This window comes from Uranotaenia lowii, chromosome 1, assembly GCF_029784155.1.
Source record: "Uranotaenia lowii strain MFRU-FL chromosome 1, ASM2978415v1, whole genome shotgun sequence".
Classification (NCBI taxonomy): Eukaryota; Metazoa; Arthropoda; class Insecta; order Diptera; family Culicidae; genus Uranotaenia; species Uranotaenia lowii.
Genome location: NC_073691.1, coordinates 76,365,860 through 76,373,820, shown reverse-complemented (window position 1 = coordinate 76,373,820; position 7,961 = coordinate 76,365,860). Strand labels below are relative to the sequence as shown.

The window sequence follows — 7,961 nt, the reverse complement described above, 5'->3', positions numbered from 1 at the left end:
CATTACACCCATCAAGATCATTTCCGCCAAAACGTTCGACTCATGCAGACGAAGTGCCGCTAATTTGTCGTGAATAAAACCAGTGCTAGATTGTTCGGTGATCAAAATTCCTGCAAAGTGATTCCAACAATCGCACGACTGTAAGTAACGCAAATGAGATGAAATGAGACGACGCACTGTGCCCTAAAGAAATGTTTCATGTTTTAGGGTGTTTTAAGGGGACAAAGCGGAGACAGCCTATCTCCAATGATTCTAAGTCAAGGCTGAAGTACCACACACCGAGCGACTTTGACCACAAAACCCATTAAGCCGACAGAGCGGTAACCTCTGCTAAAAGAAGGCGAATTCTGGAATCCCAGTGTAGTACACCTACAACAGGTAACCTCCAGCTATTAGGAGGCATTATGCTAGAATTAACCTCACTCAATAATCTCTTCAGCATCCGGAAGCCTGAAAAGGCAGTTCAGTCGAACATTAAAATCAAACAGCACCTTGGCCAAAACACGGGTTCCAAATTGAACAAACATCGCCTGGTGGCGATAAGCAAAAAACATCGCATCAAGCTCGTTAGAGAGAAGATCCATCTAGAAGCTAACACCTCACAGGTAAAAGTCAATCTTCTTCTTACCTTCCCAATGAGTGATCAATTTGTTAAACATGCAGGGTAAACCAACGTCGCCCACCGGGGAAGAGTACACTTTCACGAAGCATCCACAGCAGATCCCTCATCCTCGCTAACTAGGTAACATTGCATTGGTATGAGATAGTCATTGCATGATTGCATTGTAAAAATGGATTTTATCAAACACAGGTGAACGTTGTGAGCTAGAGCAGCGTGATCAAGCACGGAAACTGGTGGACTCGAATAGTGCGAAAAAGGTCCTCGATAGAGGTAGGATGTGCATTGTTCACATATCATGATCTGCATGAAACTAACAAAATTCTCTTAGGGCCTTTTTTCTGAATCGGCTCTGACGCCCGTAGGAAACGCCTGAAGGGCGGCAACGTCATCACCTAGATTGCGTGGACACAATCAACTGTGGTAACCTCCTACCTTCTCTTGCGCCAGCGACGCCAGTGTTTACATGGAAGGCATATCTCCAGAGAGCAACTAAGCACGTGCGTGCATTACTGAAGGATTGTGAACGGAGCATGATCGGAGAGACACGATATTATCATCATCAATCCGCATCATCATGAAACGTTTTGCTCAGCCTTACGCATGAACGCATGGGATCGCATGTACCGAAGTCGAGCATGTATGCATGAAGGAGGACAGGAACGTAGGAAGTGACATAGCCGTGATTGAGTTGAGTGGAAGAGAGCCGTGCTAGTGTGAACGTGAGCATAGGGTTTGCACGCATCCTTCATTGATTCACACAGTGAGCTGACTGCATGTAGCCGTTTGAACCAGTATTCGAGACCGGGGCCCCGTCGACTGTGAGCAGAGTGAGCTGACTTGTTGGCAGCGGTACCAAGGAACAAACAGGTGCTTAGTTATAAGTGGAATCTATACATTAAGTCAATACAGTTTATGTTAGGATAATGCAATTTTCGCTCTGATGCTACTTTAAATTAAAAGATGCCTTGAGCATCACACCATGAAATTTGCTACGTGCCATTTTATTATTATGAGCTTATGGTTGAGCACACTTGAGTTTAAGCTGACATAGTCATCGATTGCCAGCTTGTCGATTCCCTTAAAATCATCGATCGCGTGATTATTCTGGCAAAAAGCGATAGTGGCGAACTTGTAACATTGGCGCCCAACGAAATAAACCCACATAAGTTGAAATTACAATTAACGTTCTAGTTCTGTCAACGGTTAAAGTGCGTGGAAATTGTGTGACATGATGGATATCAACCACTTAGAAGATGATGAGCTTACTTTTGAGCTGGCACTGCGTGGAGTGAGGCCAAATTTAAGTGTACACCGATCAGTGAAACTTAAAAACCTGAAAACGATCCTCGACAAAGAAGCCAAGGAGAAGAACATCCCAACATCTTCAACGAATGTGATGTCAGATGTAGATAATATCTACAACTGCCAAGCAAAAATATCACCTATAGTTCACTTGGTAGAAACAGCTATTCGACAAAAATTATATTCGGATTTGGAAAAGTATCGCTCACGTTTGTTGCATTACCGCTTTCGTCTGGCTTTGATAAAGGACTCAATGATAACGACGAACGCTAACAAAACAATTTCAAAACTAGAGGCAGCACTGACAAGGATAGAAGAATGCTTACGACAACAACAACCTGCCAACGTAGGAGGGCGGCCAGGAGATCAGGATATTCTGCCCACGGAGAAGGAAACGTTAGATAGACTCAAACATTCAAATTTGCAGTCGAGCATAAAGGAGGTGGTGCAGCAACATGTACTGCTGGGTCAACAGCATAATAACAATCGAGCGGAACAACAAAGGAACCTTGTGCTACCGGAACAACAGGAACGGGAACAGCAAGGAAACCTCCCACAGCAGCGAGAACAACAAGAACTAATCCAAGAACAATTCCAACAACTGCAAGAGCCGCATCAATGGGATCGCCAACCGTGGACACAACAGCAACAACCGACAACACCAGCACCTTTGAATTCGTCACAACATCCCCTGCAAGCTGACCAAACTTTACACGCCCAGTTTCAAAATTTGATACGTCAGCAACAAGAGCAAATACAACAATTTGCCCAGTTACAAATGCAGTATGGACAACTTCAACAAAGCTTGGAAGAAGAGAAGCAAAGACGCTTCCAGCTCGAGCATGAAATTTCGATCCAAAGACAAGGTACGTATCAAAATTATTACGCCCACGATGCTGTAAGAAGAGGAGCTTTTGAACCGTATCCTAACGGGTTGACATCGCCGCTTAATGCCCATGCTGCCCAACAAAGCAGAATGGGAGATAATAGTAACCCAAGCAGATTTTCCCAACCACTACATAGATGGAAAATAGAAGAGTACGGAGGAGAAAACAACATCCAGAAGCTAGGCGAATTTCTTAACCAGATCAAAATGTACGCGGAAACCGAAGGCATGGATGACACCACGCTGCTGCGATCAGTTAAGCAACTGCTTAAAGGTCGCGCATTCGAATGGTACACCAGGACGTATCGCTATCTCCACACATGGGAAGCATTCAAATTGGAAATCAAAAAGGAATTCCTGCCACCATATTATTCGGAGATATTCAAACAAGATCTGTACCTAAGATTCCAGGGAGCCAACGAATCGTTCACTTCTTTCTACAGGGATTTGTTATCAATTTTCGAAATCATCGAACCTCCGATGCCAGAATCTGAGAAGCTATTCATCATAAAATCCCATTTGAATACCGAATTTGTGCCAATAGCAGCCGCGTCTCAGGTTACAACGGTGCAGCAACTAGTGAAAGTCTGTAAAGACTTTGAAGTATCCCGATCGTACGCCATGAAAAACCGACCATCAGCAATGTATCGTCCACCGTGGAACAAACCACTCCAACCTCAAAATACCAGGATAACCGGGATCAACTCGCCTGCTCAACAACTGCCATATCGCAACATTGGTCGACAACAAGTCAATATGTTAGAAAACAGTGTCATAGAACAGGAATCGGAGTTAGAACGAGAAGAATATCAGGAAAGAGAACTAACGCAACTAGAAACGGCAATGAATGCAGAGGAAGACGTGCTGACGATTACTGAGAACATCAACGCTCTACACTTGAGGCAAGGACCCTTCAACAGAAACCCAAGATACTCAGAGGACTCGACGAATACAAATGGTCAGAAAACGAAGATAACACTCACATGCTGGCAGTGCGAAACCCCAGGACATACTTACCTCATGTGCCAAAACCCAAGAACATTCGTATTCTGCTTCACCTGTGGCCGAAAGGGGTGCACAACAAGGAACTGTCAGAGTTGTCAAGCAAGATGGAGGCAGCTAGCACCAGAAAATCACCAGAGTTTTTCGGGAAACGGGAAAAGGGAGAGCCTTTAGAGGGGAAGGAGAACTCTTCCAACTCAAACAATATCCCCAACATCGCTGCTTTACCACACTTTCGAGAAATTGCATCACTTCTAATCAACCCCATCAATACGGACAACCGTCCATATGCAGAAGTCACCGTCCTAGGTCGAACTCTTCGAGGATTACTCGACAGTGGAGCTACGTGTTCATTGATTGGCGGGGAGCTAACAAAAATCTCAAATGATCTCGGTTTGACAAAATACCCGGTCAAAGGAGAAGTACGAACGGTTGACAACTCCCCTCATCAAGTATCCTACTTTGCATATCTACCAATAGCATACAACAACAAAACGCAAACCCTACCGGTTCTGTTCATCGAATCCATGCCAAAAGCCTTTATATTAGGCATGGACTTCTGGCAAGCGTTTGGCATTCGGGCAATGGTGTGTGGAGTAACAATTTCATCGAACGTTAACAAGGACATAGTGGACTCTCTTACTCCGACTGAAATCCAGGATCTTAAACAAACAATCTCGAAGTTTCCGACAATGCAAAACACCGGAAGACTAGGTCTGACAAACATATATCAGCATACAATTGACACCGGAAGTGCCGCGCCCTTCAAACAGAAATACTATCCCATGGCGAAGTTCGTGTTGGATGACCTAAACAAGGAGGTTGATCGTATGCTGAAATTGAAAGTAATAGAGGAAGCAATGTGTTGCCCGTGGAATAACGCAACAGTGGCCGTCAAGAAGAAAGATGGTTCTATGAGGCTTTGTCTCGACGCCAGAAAATTGAACTCAATAATCGTCCAGGAAGCCTATCCAATCCCACACATTGCATCTATAATGAACAACCTGAGTGGTTCCAAATTTCTCTCGTCTATAGATCTAGAATCTGCCTTCTGGCAAATACCTCTAGAGCCATCATCCAGACCAAAAACAGCTTTTACCATCCCACAGCGCGGTCACTATCAATTTAAAGTTGTACCATTTGGATTATCCACAGCAAGTCAAGCACTTTCCCGCGTCATGAATCACATTTTCATCGACTTGGAACCACGAGTTTTCGTCTATCTTGACGACCTTATCCTTGCCACAGAAACTTTCGAAGAGCATCTGGTCCATCTGAAGGAGATAGCACACAGATTAGGCAAAGCCGGATTAACCATCAACTCGGAGAAATCGATATTCTGCAGAAAATCTCTGAATTATCTTGGGTACGTTCTTGATGAGAAAGGCTGGCACGTGGATGACTCTAAAGTTGATGCGATCAGCAAATTCCCGACACCCTCGACCAAAAAAGAAGTCCAAAGGTTTATCGGCTTGTGTGGATGGTATCGACGCTTCATACGAAACTTTTCGGAGACAGCAGTTCCTCTTACAGAGCTTACGCGGGCAAAATCGAAGTTTAAATGGTCGGAAGATTGTGAGAAAGCTTTCCAAACTCTGAAGAATCAGCTAACCTCAGCACCTGTGCTAACCACGCCCGATTACTCAAAACCCTTTTCAGTTGCTTGTGATGCTAGTGACATGGCCATTGGTGCAGTACTTACACAAGAATCTAGCAAAGGAGAACAAGTCGTGTGCTACTTCTCGCAGAAATTGTCTCCCGCAGAGAGGAAGTATTCCGTGACCCAACGGGAATGCTTGGCCGTCATAAGATCTATAGAAAAGTTCAGAGGATATCTTGAAGGTACTCACTTCACAGTCTTCTGCGATCACTCCAGTCTTTTGTACCTGAAAACCATGAAAAATCCCACTCCACTACTGGCTCGATGGATCCTGAGGCTGAACGCGTACTCCTTCGATATAAAGTACAGAAAAGGAAGCGCAAACATAGTTCCGGACTGCTTGAGCCGAATTGAAATGATAAACAAGATCTCAGCGGTGATTGCGCCTTCTTCGACGGATTCATGGTATAATGAATTGTGGAAGAAAATCAGCATTGACAAGGATAGCTTCCCAGACTTCCGTATCGTGGCAGGATTTCTGTATAAACATTGTTCGATCGTTAATGAGGTTGGAGGACGAGCACATCGCTGGAAGAAAGTCGTTCCTGGACCGGAGAGACCGGAAATAATGCGAAGATTTCATGACATACCCACGGCAGCACACTTGGGATACGAAAGGACCTTTCAAAAGATACAACGAGACCATTACTGGCCGAACATGTCAGTAGACATTAAGAAATACATTAGAAGTTGTGAAATTTGTAAAGCCTCCAAAGCACCGAATTGCACCCTAACACCTACATTAGGCAACCCCAAACCTGCGAAACTACCCTGGGAGCTGATCTCGGTAGACTGGGTGGGACCCATGACCAGATCTCGAAAAGGTTTCAGCGTACTGCTCGTCGTGGTCGATTGGATCACAAAATTTGTAATTGTGGAACCCTTTCGATCTGCAAACGCGCAGCAAATGGTTAATTTTTTAGAAAACTACGTATTCTTACGCTTCTCGACCCCAAGAATCATCGTTTCCGACTCTGGATCCCAATTCTTGTCGCAGGTTTTCCAATCGTTCCTGAGAAGATACAGAGTAACACACATGAAGACAGCTTTTTACACTCCCATGTGTAATGCTGCAGAAAGGACGAATCGCACCCTAGTCACCTGTATAAGATCTCTATTAGACGTGGACCAACGTGACTGGGACCAGCACCTACAACAAATAGTGTGTGCAATAAACACGACCAAGCATGATACATTAGGCTGCAGTCCACACTATTGCAATTTCGGAAGAGACCACATCCTTTTTATAGAAGCTTATCCCATAGCGAGTCTCAACACGGTAGATGATCCAGCAAAAGCGCAAGGGTTGCGACTTGAAGTCATCAAGAACATCCAGGAGTTCGTTCTGAGTCGTATCAAGAAAGCCCACGAAAGCAGCAAACAACGTTACGACTTGCGGGCACGCAACCGAGAATTCGCCGAAGGAGACGTAGTGTGGAGACGATCATTCGAGCAATCTTCAGCCATAGATCATCGAACGAAGAAACTAGGACCCAAATTTATTCCCTGCATAGTGCGAAAAAAACAAGGTTCCAACAACTACCTATTAGAAGACATAAAGAGCGGAAAAACCGGAGTTTATCACGCCAAAGACATCAAGGAGGACTAAAATACCAGCTATGTACACAGTAAAACGTTAACCAAAAAGCTCAACGCCACGAAAATATGCTCCATAATTTAACTAGCAACCCGGTAACAGGTCCCGACCTGGCCAATTATGGTAGTAGCCAAAACAACTCACTCAATTAACCAGACTAGAACAAAGTTTCAACTACAGTTCCACTCAAAATTAAATTTTGCACCACGCACAAAACTGATCTAACTCATTTAAAATAACCTGCTCAACCTAAAATAAGCACTCCAAGAAGCACAGCATTTTCATACAGATTACATGAAACAAATCCTATCATGGATAGCAAAGTAGCCTAAAATCCAATCTCTAAAACCTGCAAAAATTCAATTAATTATAAGACTAAAAGCCAGTAGCCAAAATTAGTTTAAACCATACTGCGCAGCATGGAAACCAAATCTAATCTTGCTTTTATGTCACTATCGTTGTGAGAGCAAGCAAATCTTATGATCATTTAGTAAGTCTTGTATTGCATCGTCTTGCAAACTGTATTCGAGGTCCACCGATTGGAAGTTTTGTTGAATCAGTCAATATAAGTGAAGTTTTAAAACATAAGCGAAACTGCATTCGTATTCGTAGAAAACTGTATTAGAGGTCCATATTTGGAATTATTTGTCAAGTCAGTAATAGCCGATAAGCGAAGCACAGAAGAGGATAAACCAACATTAGCGAAATTTTCGGGAATTTGTTGATATTCCCGAAAATTTCTTTCGGGATAAAATCGGAGTTGTTACAGTATGTTGGTTTTCAGTAAAATATAACAACATGTTCGAGATGAAGAAACATTACTGTATTATCAAAAATTGGAATACCACTGGACCGACAAGATCAACCAACACTCACGCGCTACACCAACTGT

The 7,961-nt window shown here is 43.6% G+C and overlaps 1 long non-coding RNA gene across 1 annotated transcript; it reads left to right on the top strand.

Annotated features, from left to right (window-relative positions):
* LOC129753455 (uncharacterized) lies at window positions 1-585 on the top strand. Its single transcript, XR_008738933.1, has 3 exons — window positions 1-140; window positions 208-378; window positions 440-585. It is a non-coding gene; the product is annotated as an uncharacterized LOC129753455 (long non-coding RNA).
* The last annotated feature ends 7,376 nt before the right edge of the window (window positions 586-7,961 follow it).